At 54.5% G+C, this 15,349-nt stretch overlaps 2 long non-coding RNA genes across 3 annotated transcripts in view; both read left to right on the forward strand.

The window, feature by feature from the left end:
* The window catches only part of LOC110360675 (uncharacterized), a 129,918-nt gene that overhangs the window by 88,395 nt on the left and 26,174 nt on the right, over positions 1 to 15,349 (forward strand). The gene's annotated exons all lie outside the window — the stretch shown is intronic.
* Positions 34 to 13,469, forward strand: LOC135576129 (uncharacterized). Of its 2 annotated transcripts, XR_010467727.1 has the most exons (4): positions 34 to 758; positions 987 to 1,155; positions 12,258 to 12,414; positions 12,993 to 13,469. It is a non-coding gene; the product is annotated as an uncharacterized LOC135576129 (long non-coding RNA). The 2 variants fall into 2 exon arrangements; XR_010467726.1 differs by lacking the exon at positions 12,993 to 13,469 and having other exon boundaries at positions 12,258 to 12,693.

Here is a 15,349-nt window from a genome sequence, read left to right on the forward strand (position 1 = left end):
TTAATCCAGTTCCTTAACTGTATTCCTTAAACACGTGTTCATTAGAGCAAAAGCAAAACAGCGCAGGGTGCGCGGGGGATTCGCTCCGCCCAACACGCACACCTTTTAACAACAAGAGCTGTGCTTAAATACAGTGAGGTGTTCCATATTCACAATGACCCCAGGAACGCCTGTACATATTCATAACCTTTCCCGCTTCTCATTACAAGGAGTCTCGGAGAAGCATTTCCAGTCTCCTCTTTGAGCCGCCCTGTTCGCCTGCGCTGTGTCACTTGGTGGTTTTGAGGAGGGTCTTTGGGGTCTTTGGATGAGACTTCATAAACAAGTCTCATAACTTTTTACCTAGAACTTAACCACCTTTCCTTTTTCCAGCTTCAGAGCCCGAGCCTCATTTGGTTACACCTGTAAACACTGAACATCTCAGCACGAATCGCAGCTGCATTTCTCGCACTGTGAAGATATTTGGGTGCTGAACTCCGAGCTCAGCGCTGGCGGGGTGAAGTTCCTCCCTGAGGGGATGAGGGGAGGAGGGGGCGGGGCCAAGGGCCGGCGGCGCGCGGGGCTGAGGCGGCGAGCTGCGATTGGCCGGCCGGGACGCAGCGGCCGTTCCCGCCCGAGCCTTCGGGCGAGAGACAGAGCGGGAGTGCGGGGAGCGGCCGGGACGGGGCCGCCCCACAGAGTGCCCAGAGAGCGGGGTTCTGGGACTCTGCCCCGGGAACGAGCGACAGGAGGAGAGGGAACGGCCCCGATGGTACCAGGTGACGTTCTGACTGGAGACTGGAAACTGTTCCTCCCAGCAAGGGCTGTCGGGCACTGAACAGGCTGCCCAGGGCAGTGCTGGAGTCGCCATCCCTGGAGGGGTTTCCACATGAGCTCCCGAGGGACATGGGGCAGTGCCGGGGGGGTTATGCTTGGACTCCAGCATCTTCAAGGTGTTTGACAACCAAAAGGGTTCTGTTGCACACTCAATTTTCACACTGTCATAGAGCCCGAAGGTCCCAGCGGGGTTTGGATCAGCGTGTTCTGGAACATTCTCAGTGGGTCAGGTCTGTGTCAAGAGTGTGGTGGAAACGAAAAGAGAGAAGGTGGAGAGAACAGTGGGGAGATGGAGGAGCAAGAGTGAAGGTGAATACCAGAGAGAGCAAGTGTGTGCAGGTCAGCAGTGATCACCCCAACCTGCCCCACAAACACGGCACCCAAAACTCCTGCACCCCAAAATACTCTTCCCAAACCCTGCACGCCCAGCTCCTTCCCCCCAAACCCTGCACCAAAAACCCTGCCCTGCAATCCGCACCCCCAAATCCTCCACCCCCAGATCCTGACTTCCCAAACCCTGCACCCCAAATCCTGCAGCACCAAACCCTGCACCCCAAACTCTGCACCCCTAAAGCCTACAATTGAAACCTTGCACCCCCTAATCATGCCCTCCCAAATCCTGAACCCCGAAACCCTGCACCCCAAACCCTGCATTCCCAAATGCAGCACCCCCAGCTCCTGAACACCCAAACACTGCACCCCCAAATAAGACAGCCCCAAACCCTGCACCCCAAAATCCTCCACTCCCAAAGTCTGCACCCCAAAAACCTGGACCCCCACATGTGCATCCCCAAACCATGCCCTCCTGAAACGCTGCACTTCAAACCCTGCACCCCCAAATCCTGCCACAAACACCCTGCCTCCCCAAACCCTACACCCCAAGATCCTTCCCCCACCTCCTGAAACCCCAAACCCTGCACCCCAAAGAATTCACTCCCAAACCTTGCACCTCCAAATCCTGCACCTCAAAGGCCTGAAAGCCCAAGCCCTTCGACCCCATCCCTGCACCACCAAATCCTGCACCCCAAAAGCCTGCACCCCAGAATCCTGCACCCCAAATTCTGCCCTACCAAACCTTTCACTGTAAACCCCTGTACCCCAAGGTTGTGCTATCCTAAACACTGAACCCCCAAATCCTGCACCCCCAGATCCTTGCCTCCCAAAACTCTGCACCCCAAATCTCTCACCCCCAAATCCTTCCCCCACCACCCTGCACCCTCAAATCCTTCACCCCCAACCCCTGCGCCCCAAAACTCCACACCTCCAAATCCTGAACCCTGAAACCCCACACCCCCAAATCCTGTGCCCCAGTCCTATACACCCCACACTCTGCAACCTTAAATTTCTCCCCAAACCCCTGCACCCCCAAACCCTGCACTCTTAGACCTGACTTCGAAACCCTGCACCCCCGAACGGTGTACCCCCAAATCCTGAAGCCCCAGATCCTTCCCTCCCATACTCTGCAGCCCCAAATCCTGAACCCCAGATCCTGAACTCCAGGATCTTGCACCCCCAGACCCTGCACCCCCAAATCAGACCCCCCAAACCCTGAACCCCCAAATCTTTCACCCCCAAAACCTCAACCCAGAACCCTACACCCCAAAACGCTACACCTCCAAATCCTGAACCCTTAAACCCTGCACCCCCAGATCCTCCCCCCAAACAAATGCACCCCCAAAACCTTCACCCCCAGATCCTGCTGCCCCATACCCAGCACCCCAAACTCTGCACCCAGAAATCCTGCACTCTCCTAACCCTGCACCTCAAATATTTCCCTCAACCCTGCACCCCCAAAACCTGTAACCCCAAACGCTGCCCCCCCAGATCCTGTCCCCAAACTCTGCACTTCCAGATCCTGCACCCCTAAACCCTGAAAGCCCAAATATTGCACCCCCAGATCCTTCCTCAACACCATGCACCCCCAAATTCCCCACCCGAAAACCTGCACCACCAGATCCTGCACCCCCAAATCCTGCACCCTGGAACCCTGTGTCCCCAAATCCTTCACCCCCAAAACCAATGCACCACCAAACCCTGCACCCCAATGTGCTGAACACCTGAAACCTGCACCTCAAAACCCTGCACCCCGTATCCTGACCCCCCAGATAATGCCCCCAAAACTCCTACATCTCCAATTCTTCCCCCCTAAACTCTGCACCCACAAAACATGCACCCCTAAATTGTGCGCCCCCAAATCCTTCCTCCCAAGCCATGAACCCCCCCAAACCTGTAATACCAAACTCTGCATCCCTGAATCCTGCACCCCGAAATCCTTCACACACAAATCATTCACCCCAAAGTTCTGCACCCCCAAATCCTGCCTCATGAAGCCCTGTACCCTAAAGCTCTGCACCCCAAAGGCCTGCACCGTAGATCCTGCACCCCCAAACCCTGCATCCCAAATCCTGGCTCCTAAATCCTGCACCCCAAAGGCCTGCACCGTAGATCCTGCACCCCCAAACCCTGTGTCCCAAATCCTCGTCCCTAAATCCTGCACGCCCGGTTCTGAACACACAAACCTTGTACTCCCAAATCCTGCACCCTCAGATCCTCGTCCCCAAAGCCCTGAACCCCAAAACTTAAACACCCCAAAATCCTGCACCCCCATATCATGCCCCATAATGTGCACTCCCAATCCTGCTCCCCCATACCCTGCACCATTAGACCCTGCACCCCAAACTCCTGCACCTCCAAACCTTGAACCCCATAACCATACACTCCAAACCCTTGCACTCTCAAACCCTGAACCCCCAAATCCTGCAGCCTCAGTTCCTAAACACGTGAGTCGTGCACCCCCAAACCCTCACCCCAAAGCCCTGCACCTCAAAATCCTGCCCTCCCAAACCTTGCACTACAAACCCCTACACCCCAAAATCTTGCACGCTTAAACCCTGCCACCCCATATCCCCAACACCCTGCCCCCCCAAATCCTTCCCCCAACCCTGCACCCTGAAACCCTTCAGCCCCAGATCATACACCCCCAAACCCTGCACCCCAAAAGCATTCGCCCCCTAACACCGCACCCCCAAATCTTGCACCCCTTTATTCTGCCCCCACAAACCCCTGCACAACCAAACCCTTGACCCCCAAATCCTACAATCCTAAACCAGGCACCCCCAAACCCTTCCCCATCAAACCCTGCACCCCCATATCCTGCACCCCAAGACCCTGCGCTCCCAAATCCTTCATCCCCAAGGCCCCCAAGGCCATCACCCCTCAAACCCTGCACCCCTGAAATCCTGTTCCCTAAGACCCTTCACTCCCAGGTCCTGAAACCCAAACCCCTGCACCCCAAACTACTGCACCCCAAACCCTGCAGGCCAACCCCGGCACTGCAGAGCCCTTCAACGCAAAGTCCTGCACCCCCAGTTCCTGAACACGCAAAACCTGCCCCCCAAACCCTGCACCTTTAATCCTCCACCCCCTTGACATTGCACCCGCAAACCCTGAACCCCCAAATCAGGCACCCCCAAAACCTCCCCCCTCCAAACCCTACACTTCAAAACACTGCACCCGCAAACCCTGAACCCCCAAATCAGGCACCCCCAGTTCCTGCACCCCATACCCTACACCCCAAATCCTACCGGCAAAACTTTGCAATCCTTAGTCCTGCCCCTCACACCTTGCACCCCCAAACTCTGCACCCCAAACCCTGCACCCCAGATCCTGCATCCCCAGATCCTTCCCTCCCAAACTCTGCACCTCCAAAACCTGCACCCCAAGATCCAGATACTGTAAACAGTGAACCATCAAATCCTGTACCCCAAATCCCTCACCCAAAGCCCCTGCACCCCTCAAACCCTGCGCCCCAAAATCCTGCTCTCCTAAATCTTGGACACCCAAACCTTGCACCCTCGATTCTTGTACCCCCAAACCCTGCACCCTGAAAGCATTCAGGCCCAAATCCTGCACCCTAAAATCCTGCACCCCCAAACCTTGAAACCCAAATCTTGCACCCTAGATTCTGCATCCCTATTAACCCTTCACCCCAAAACCCTGCAACACAATATCCCACAACCCCAATTTCGGCCCTACCAAACTCTGCACCCCTAAACCCTAAAGCCAAAATCTTGGCGCCCCTAATCCTGCCCTCGCAAATCCTGAGCCCTGAAACCCTGCCCCCCCAAACCCTACACCCCAAGATCCTTCCCCCACCTCCTGAAACCCCACACCCTGCACCCCAAAGAATTCACTCCCAAACCTTGCACCTCCAAATCCTGCACCTCGAAGGCCTGAAAGCCCAAGCCCTTCGACCCCATCCCTGCAACACCAAATCCTGCACCCCAAAACCCAGCACCCCAAAATCCTGCACCCCAAATCCTGCCCTACCAAACCTTTCACTGCAAAGCCCTGCACCCCAAGATTGTGCTACCCTGAAAACTGAACCCCCAAATCCTGCAGCCCCAGATCCTTGCCTCCCAAAACTCTGCACCCCCAAATCCTGCACCCCAAATCTCTCACCCCCAAATCCTTCCCCCACCACCGTGCACCCTCAAATCCTTCAGCCCTGACCCCTGCACCCCAAAACTCCTACAGCCCCAAAACTCCACACCTCCAAATCCTGAACCCTGAAACCCTGCACCCCCAAATCCTGTGCCCCAGTCCTATGCACCCCACACTCTGCAACTTTAAATTTCCCCCCAAGCCCCTGCACCCCCAAACCCTGAACTCCCAAAGCCTGCACCCCAGAACCCTGCACCCCCAAATTCTTCCCCCAAACCCTGCACCCTTAATTCCTGCAACCCCAGTTCCTGAATGCATGAAACTTGCACCCCCAAATCCCTGCACCCCAAAACCCTGCTCCCCCAAATCCTGCACCTCTAAACCCTGCACTCCCACATTTTGCCACACCAAACATTGCACCCCCAAACCCTGCACCCCCAAGCTCTGCACTTCAGGTTCTGTACCCGAAAATCCTGCAGCTGCAAAACCTTCATGCCCATACCCTGCATCCCCAAGTTCTGACCCCCCAAAATCCTCCACCCCAGAACCCTGCAGCCCCACACCCTGCACCCCCAAATCCTGCACACACCAACCCTGCACCCCAATCCTGAACCCGAGTTCTTAAAACTGTGGAACCTGCACCCCCAAACCCTGCCCTAACAATCCCTGCCCCCCAAGATCCTCCCACTCTAAATGCGTAACACCCTGCAATGATGAATCCTGCACCCCGAAATCCTGATCTCCAAACCCTGCACCCCCAGAACCTGCAACTTCAAAAGCAGCACCCCCAGATCCTGCCTCCTACAACCCCAAAACGCTGCACCCCCAAATCCTTCCCTGCCAAACAATGCACCCCCAATCCTTGACCCCCCAAATCCTGCAACCCAAATCTCTGCACCCCCCAATCATTTTCCTTCAAATCCTGCACCCTAAAACTGCAGACCCCAACATCTTGCACCCCCAAACCCTGCGCCCCGAAATCCTGCACCCAGAAACCCTACACCTCTAAACCCTGCACCCCCAAATGCTGCCACATCAAACAATGCAGCAGCAAACCCTGTGCCCCGAAACCCTGAGCCCCCAAGTCCTTCACCCACAGGTCCTGAACGCATGAAACCTGCACCCCCAAACTCTGCACCCAAACCCCTGCACCCCCAAACCCTGCGTGCCCAAGTCCTGCACCCCCAGCTTCTAAACACCCAAATCCTGCAGCCCCAAATTCTGCACCCTCGAATCCTGCACCCCAAATTCTGCCCCCCAGCTCACCCCTCCAAACCCAGCACCCCCAAAGCCTGCACCCCCAAACCCTCACCCCAAATCTTGCACCCCCAAATCCTGCCCTACCAATCCCTTCGCCCCAAGATCCTGCTACCCTAAACCCTGAACCCCCAATTCTGGCACCCAAAATCCTGCATCCCCAAATCCTGTACCCCCATAACCCTGCGCCCCCCAGTCCTGCCCCCTAAATCCTGCACCTCAAAACTCTGCACCCCCAAACCCTGCAACTTGAAAAGCTGCACCCGCAGATTATGCCTCCTACAACCCCAAATCCTGCACCTCAGAGCGCTGCACCCACAAACCCTACAGCCCCAAACCCTGTCCCCCCTAACCCTGCCCCCCCAAATGCTGCACCTTAAACCCCTGCATGCACAAGCCCTGCACCCCAAATTTTGTCCCCCCAAACCCTGCAATTCAAAACCGAGCATCCCCCAAACCCTGCACGTTGAAAACCTACAACCCCAAAAGCTGCACCCCAAGATTCTGGCCCCAACCCTGCACCCCCAAATCCTGCACCCCAGATCCTGAATCCCAAACCCTTCACCCCCAAATTCTGCTTCCCTAAGTCTTGCACTCCCAGCTTCTGCACCCCCAAAGCCTGCACCCCAAAGCCTGCACCCCAAAGCCTGCACACTAGGATCGTCATTCCCAACCCCTGGTCCCCCAGTTCCTGAACACGCAAACCCCACACCCCAAATCCTGCCCTACCAAACCTTCACCCCAAAACCCTGCAGCCCCAAACCCTGCACCCCCAAATCCTGCCACCCCACATCCTTCAGTAGAGAACTCGCACCCCAGAACCCTGCACCACCTGCCCCCCCAAACACTGCACCTCCAAATTCTTCCCCTCAACACCCTGCACCCCCAGATCCTTACCCTGAAACCCTGCACCCCAAAACCTGCACCCCCAGGTGGTGCCCTAGCAAACTCTTCTCCCCAAATCCCTGCATCCCAGGATCCTGCTGCCCTGAACCCTGAACCCCCATGTCCTGCACGACCAAACCCTACACCCCAAGATCCTTCCCTCCCAAACTCTGCATCCCCGGGTCCTGCACCCCCAAATCCTCCTGCCCGGTGTCCCGAACCCTCCAACCCTGCAGACCCCAAATCCTGCATCACCAAATCCTGCATCCTCAAATCCTGCCATCCCAAACCCTGCACCCCCAGATCCTGCACCCCAAACCCTGCACTCTCAAATCATGCAGCCCCAAAACATGTGCACCCTCAAACTGTGCACCCCCAAACCATTCACCCCCAAACACTGCACCCCCAAATCCTGACTCTCCAGATCCTGCACTTCCAAAACCTGCACCCCAAATCCTGCAATCCCAAACCCTGCACACAGAAACCCTGGACCCCCGAACCTCTGTACCCCATTGCACCTTGCAAACCTGCACCCTCAAATCCTGTCCTACCCAACCCTTCACCCCAAACCCCTTCACCCCAAGATCCTGCTGCCCTAAACCCTGCACCCCCACATCATCCCTCCCAACCCTGCCCCCCAAACCCTGTCCCCCTAAAGCCTGACCCCTAAACCCTGCTCCCCAAAACGCTGCTACCCCAAATCTTGTACCCCCAGATCCTTCCCCCAACACCCTACAGTGCCAAACCCGGCACCCCCAATTCTGGCTCCCCAATCCCTGCACCCCCAAACCCTGCACCACTAAACCTTTCCCCCCGAAACCCTGCTTCCCCAATCCTCCCCCCCAAAATTCTGCACCCCAAAACCCTATACCCAAAACCGTGCACCCCACAAGTTGCACCCTAAAAACCTGCACCCCCAAAACCTGTACCCCCAGATCCTTCCCCCCCAAAAATTGCACTCTGAAATCCCTCACCCCAAATCCCTGCACCCCTAAATCCTCCAACCCCCACATCCTGCGCCCTCAGGTCCTAAACACCTGAACCCTGCACCCCCAAGCCCTCACCCCAAAGCCCTGCACCCCCAAATCCTGCCTCTAAACCCTGAACAACAAGGTTCTGCAGCCCAAACCCTTCTCCCCCATATCCTGCACCCCAAATCCTGCACCCCAGAACCCTGCACCCCCATATTGTGATCCCTACACCCTGCACCCCCAGACCCTTCCCTCCCAAAACCTGTACCCCCATAACCCTGCACCCTTCAACCGTCCACCCCCAACTTCTGCAGCCCCAACTTCTGCAGCCCCGGTTCCTTAACGTGTGAAACCTGCACCCCCAAGTCCTGCACCCCAAAACAGTTCACCCGAAATCCTGCCCCCAGAAACCCTGTACCCCCAAATCCTTCCCCCAGCACCCTGCACCCCCAAACCCTGAACCCCCTAACCCTGAACCCAAAACCCCTGCACCCCTCAAACCCTGCACCCCAAGATCCTGCTTCCCTAAATCTTGAACACCCAGACCTTGCACCCTCAAATCTTGCACCCCCAAACCCTGCACCCCAAAAGCATTCATGCCCAAATCCTGCACCCTAAAACCCTGAACCTCCAAACCCTGAACCCCAAATCCTTCACCCCCAGACCCTGCACCCCAAAACCTTCACCACAAACCCTGCACCCCCAGACTCTGTCCCCCAAATCCTTCCCCCAACACCCTGTCCCACCAAAACCTACATCCCCAAATCCTGCACCTCCAGGTCCTGAATACCCAAAATCTGCACCCCCAAATCCTGAACTCCCAAAACCTGCACCCCCAATTCTGCCTCCACAAGACCTGCACCCCCAAACCCTGCACCACTAAATCCTGCACCCCCAAACCCTGCACCCCCAAGCCCCTGTACCCCAAATCCTGCCCCCCACAAGTGGCACCCTAAAAACCTGCACCCCAAAATCCTGTCCTACCCAACCCTTCACCCCAAACCCCTTCACCCCAAAATCCTGCTGCCCTAAACCCTGCACCCCCAAATCGTGCCTCCCGACCCTGCTTCCCAAACCCTGTCCCCCTAAAGCCTGACCCCTAAACCCTGCTCCCAAAACGCTGCTACCCCAAATCTTGTACCCCCAGATCCTTCCCCCAACACCCTGCAATCCCAGACCCTGCACCCCCGAAACATTCACCCCCTAACACTGCACCCCCAAATCCTGGAACCCCAAACCTTGATTTCCCAAACCCTGCACCCCAAAACCCTGTGCTTCCAAACCCCGCACCCCCAAATCCTTCACCCCCAAACCGACACAGCCCACTCTCCGCAACGTTAAATTTCCCCCCAAACCCCTGCACCCCCAAACCCTGATCTCCCAAACTCTGCACCCCAGAACCCTGGTCCCCCAAATTCTGCCAACAAACCCCTGCCCCCCAAGCTCTGCAGCCCTAAATCGTGCACCTCCTCATCCAGCCGCCCAAACAATGCACCCCCAAACCGTCAACCCCCAGATCCTGCACCCCCAGGTCCTGAACATCTGAACCCTGCACCCCAAAACCTGCTCCCCCAAACTCTGCACCCGCAAATCCTGCTCTGGAAAAGCCTTCACCTGAAACACTGCACCCCAAAACCGTACACCCCCAAAACTCTGCACCCCCAGCTCCTAAACCTGAACCGTGCACCCCCAAATCCTGTGCCCCACAATCCTGACTCCCCACAGCCCATACTGCATGCCGTGCACTCCAAAACCTGCACCCCCAAATCCTTCCCCCAAAGCATTTGCCCCCGAATCTTGTTCGTCCAGACCCACCCCCCAAAACCCTGCACCCCTGAACTCTGCTCCCCCAAACCCCGCACTGCAAAACCTTGTCAACCAAATCCATCACCCCCAGATCCTGCTCCCAAAACCCTGCACCCAAAATCCTGCCCCACAAACCCTGCACCCACAAATTCTGACCCCCAATCAATGCACTTACAAACCCTGCACCCGCAGATCCTTCCCCCCCAAACCTGGCACCCTGAAATCGCTCACCCCAAATCCCTGCACTCTCAAATCTTGCACCCCCACAAAATGTGCACCCCCAAATCCTTCCCCCAAACACCCTGCACCCCCAAAACCTGTACCCCCAAATCCTGCACCCCCAAGTCCTGAAACTTCAAACTCTGCACCCTCAGATCCTTCCTTACCCACCCGTGCACCCCCAAATCCTCCAACCCCCACGTCCTGCACCCCCAAGGCCTGAACACCTGAACCCTGCACCCCCAAGCCCTCACCCCAAAGCCCTGCACCCCCAAATCCTGCCTCTAAACCCTGAACAACAAGGTTCTGCACTCCAAACCCTACTCACCCATATCCTGCACCCCAGATCCTGCACCCCAGAACCCTGCACCCCCATATTGTGATCCCTACACCCTGCACCCCCAGATCTTTCCCTCCCAAAATGCGTACCCCCACATCCTGCACCCTTCAAACCCTGCACCCCAAACCCTGCACCCCCAAATTCTGCAGCCCCAGTTCCTTAACGTGTGAAACCTGCACCCCCAACTCTGCACTCCCAAATCCTCCAGCCCCACGTCCCGAACTCCCAAACCCTGCACCCCAGAACCCTGCACCCCCCAAACCCATTCACCCCCAAATCCTGCACCCCAAACCCTACTGCCTAAACTTTCTACCCCCAAATCCTGCCCTACCAGGCCTTCCACCCCAAACCCCTGCAGCGCAAGAGCCTTCTGCCCTAAACCCTGCACCCCCATATCCTCCTTCCCCAAACCCTGCACCCCAAAACCTGGCACCCCAGAACCCTGCAACCCCAAATCCTGCACCCCCAAATCCTGGCCCCCAAACCCTGCACCCCAAACTCCTGCACCCAAAGATCCTACTGCCCTAAACCCGGAACCCCCAAATCCTGATCGCCCAGAACCTGCACCCCCAGACCCTGTAGCCTGAAATCAGGCCCCCAAAACCCTGCCCCCCCAGCCTTGCACCCCCATCCTTCATGGGGGACGAGACCCCCAAGAACCACGGTGCCTCACACCAGAGGCACAAAAAGCGCTTGAGCAAATGGCAAGAAAAATGGATAGATCAGAATTGCCGGTTCCTCTTCGTGTCTGTGACACCAATAAGGAGCTGGCAGGACTTTTGGGCCCGTGGAGCACGGAAGAAAAGAATCCCTTGTTAGGATTAGAATGGATACTTCTAACCAATCCAAACCAAACCCATCATTCAGAGGCGGGAAGCCATTGCCAGGTGGCAGTGAAAGGACTGAGCCGATATCTGACCTTGTCTGGGTCGTATGTTGGTGGAATTGTGATCCCCATTTCTCTCCATCTGTTTGAACAGATCCTTCTCAAACACGACGATCTGGCCTCAGCTCTCGCCTGGGTTCCGGTGCGGGTGGACAATCCTTATCCACCGCATCCCGTATTTAAACCAACCTCCCCTTGCAGCCCGTGTCAGTTGTCAGTGAGCGTCCCTTAGATGCCACAACCATCGTCACGGGTGCGAGTAGTCACTCCCGCAAAGGAGGTTTTGTGTGGTTTGAGCAGGGTCAGTGGCATTCACAGGTTGTTGTAGCTGAAGGATCGGATCAAATTTTAGCGTTACAAAAGTGGCAGAACCGCCCAATTAATCTGGTAGCAGATTCTCTTCATGGTCTGGAGTTGTACGAAGAACACATAGAGCGCTTGTGCAGCGAGTTTCCAACTCCTTGTTGTTTGAGGCATTATTGGATTGGTGGAACGTGTTAGATTATAGGACAGCGGCGGTATTTGTAATGCATATAAAAAGCCACTCTGACCTACCAGGTGGTCTAGTTGAGGGAAACACCATCACAGACAAACTCGTGGCGGTGACAGATGTGTCTCCTTTTGAACAAGCCAGACAAGCTCACGCGTTCTTCCATCGATCCTCAGCATCGCTCCCAAAACATTTTGCACTTCCCGAGGAACAAGCTGGATCCATTACCGCAGTTGTCCTGCCTGTGCCCGCATAGCGCCTCTGCAACAAAAGGGAGCGAATCCTCGGGGCTCGCAGCCAGGTCAGTCGTGGCAAACTGATGTTACTGAATTTGCAGCGTTTGGCCGACAAGAGTACATTGGTGTGTCCATGGACACCTGTTCAGGACCGTTGTGGCTACAGCTTTGACCTCAGCAAACGCAAAAGCAGGAAGGCGTCCTTGATTACAAGCCTTTGCTGTCATGGGAGTTCCTACCCAGATCAAACAGATAATGGCCCCGCACACCATTCTGACACTCCTGCAACCTTCCTCGTCCAGTGGAAGGTGCAACCCCTGTTCGGAGTCCCTTAGAACTCTACTGGCCAGGCAGTTATGGGGCGTGCACACGCACCTTGAAAAGCCTTTTGCCCGTTCTGAACAAACAAAGGGAATTGGTGTGGGTGCAGAAGAGGTTTTGATGAAGGCATCGTATGTGCTGAACTGGCTTAATCCTAAAAGTGAGACTGAAACGGAACCTGTTGTTATGCACCATATCAACAATGTCAAAGGTCTTTCCGAAGAAGTACCTAAGGTCAGTGTGTTTGATCCGATAACACAGCAATGGGAAGGTCCTGTGTCACTGATCACCTGGGGAAGGGGATGTGCTTGTGTTTCCACAGGTAACCATAACAGCTGGTGGATTCAGCGCAGTGGGTGAGGCCTTGGCTGGCCAGCAAAGAAGAGACCGATTGCAGTGGTGATGACCCTGACCCTCAGACGTGTTGTCGCTTTCAGCAGCGGATGCAGCCGGTGTTGATCTTTGCAGAACAGAGCAGCGATTAGTGGTTTGTTATCGGCCATGGCCACGGTTGTGAAGTTTGATGGGATGTGTTGTTTGAACTTCAAAGACCATTCAGAATCTATACATAAAAAGATAACAGTTTTGGTGACCCAAACTCTCTCCAGTGCACAGGACGGTGATCCTCTGTGCAGCAACAAGGCCTGTTAGCACAGTGCAAGTTGGGCTACGTTAAAGCAGTAGAGCAGCACTGGATAGTGGGGGGAGGATCAATAAGTGTGTTAATGACCTGGATCACGGGAGGAACGTGTATTGCAGTCCAAGAGTACATGGACTTCATATTTTCTTTCATTCTTTGATGCTGTGTTTTTATAGAAGACCTACATGCTTGTAAATGGGATTTGCTAGATTATAGTAGCACACTGCAGAAATGAGTCATCTCTCTGCAGAATCTTTCTGGGGCTTCTGCCTGTGATCCTCTGAGACAGGCAGTTCTTCCCAAATTATTTACTTCCCCAAAGTATTTAATTCGTAGCCTTATGTTGCAGAACAGGGAAGCTCCATCCGGTGTGTCTGACCTGTGATGCACTGAGCATGCATCGTGCTTAATGCGCCAGAAGTTATGTTCTGGATTCATTTTAATGAGAGTAGATGGTTGGATGGGTTCTCATCACACTAAACAAATGCATCTCACAACTTTGGAAACTCTCTCATCTCTTTTGATCAGCCATCTCTATTTGTTAATGCTGAAACAACAGGAACTCTTGTTTAACCTGTTTTCCCACTCTCCATTCTCTAAGCTGAGAGACTGCGCTGAGGCGCTGCTCACAGAGTTGTATTGAAACATCCATAAACACCAGGGAGTTCAGAGCTTCTCAGCTGTGGAACACGGGTGAATTGGGCTTCTACTGTTTGCTTCTTTGCAGAAGAACCCGCAGCACAAGCTGGAACACAAGCACAGTTCACTGCCAGGTCAGCCAAGTTGTTTAATACAGCTCAACCTCGGGAAAAACAAACAAACAAACAAACAACCCCAACCCAGCAATGGGTTAAAGCCAATAATAATAAAGCGCTTTCAGCTCTCGCAGCTGCTGTAAGCGAGGAACAGCGTACGTGCAGCTGGCTGTGTATTACACTGAGCTCTTCGTTTGCGTACACTTGAGGTCTTGCCCGTGTCTGTGATCGTGTTGCTTGGCCACTGCAATCTTGCCCCCACTTTGTCAAACGTTTCTCAGCTGAGGTGAGACAGCGGAAGTGGTTTGTGTGCTCCTGTACCTCACAGACTGACAAAAACGCTGGATGGGAAGTGGATATTTTAATGAGTTCAGTAGGTTTTATTGGGAATTCAGCATGGTCTAGTGTGGTCTTACTGGATCTCCATGTTCTGCTGGCTCCACTCAGAGCTGGAGTATTACAGTGAAAACGGGGAATATGTTTAGGTGTCACTGGAGTGTTTCTCAGCATTTCAAATGGCTACTGAAGTACATTATTTCTATAGTTTTTCTTCTATCCCCGTAGGAAAATGTGTGCACAGTAACGTTTTCTGTTTCAGATCTTACAATTTCATACTGACCATTTATTCTTCTTTTTCTTTTGATCAGAAATCCGCAGGTAGTCAGTTGGAATACTGGGATAATCAAGTCAAATAATCAAGAAAAAGCAGCAAAAATTGCAAAGAATCTCTCTGAATTCTTGAAGAACAGACAAAATCCCCGTCTGGTACATCCGCCTCTCCTTTCAACAAGTCTAGTTACTGGAATATGAAAGATACTGGAATACAACCTCAGAATCAGTTTTAATTCTATTCCCTCCAGCCCTCCAGAGAACACTCATGCAGAAATGTGTTCTCCCAGTAAGAAAATCCAAAGAAAGATCAAAAAAATGATGACAGGCATGCACGCAATGTTCCTTTTAGAGCATCATAGGGTCATTTTGGTTGGAAGAGACCCTCATATCATCAAGTCCAACCGTAAACCCAACACTGTCATTACCCCGTGTCCTGAGAACCTCATGTCCATCTGTCCAGCCCTCCAGGGATGGCGACTCCAGCACTGCCCTGGGCAGCCTGTTCCAATGCCCCACAGCCCTTTGGGGAAGAAATTGTTCCCAGATCCAACCTCAACCTCCCCTGGGCAACCTGAGGCCATTTCCTCTGCTCCTGGCGCTTGTTCCTGGGGAGCAGAGCCCGACCCCCCTGGCTCCAAGCTCCTTTCAGGCAGTTCAGAGATCAGAAGGTCT

The sequence above is a fragment of the Columba livia genome, chromosome 23 (genome assembly GCF_036013475.1).
Source record: "Columba livia isolate bColLiv1 breed racing homer chromosome 23, bColLiv1.pat.W.v2, whole genome shotgun sequence".
NCBI lineage: Eukaryota > Metazoa > Chordata > Aves > Columbiformes > Columbidae > Columba > Columba livia.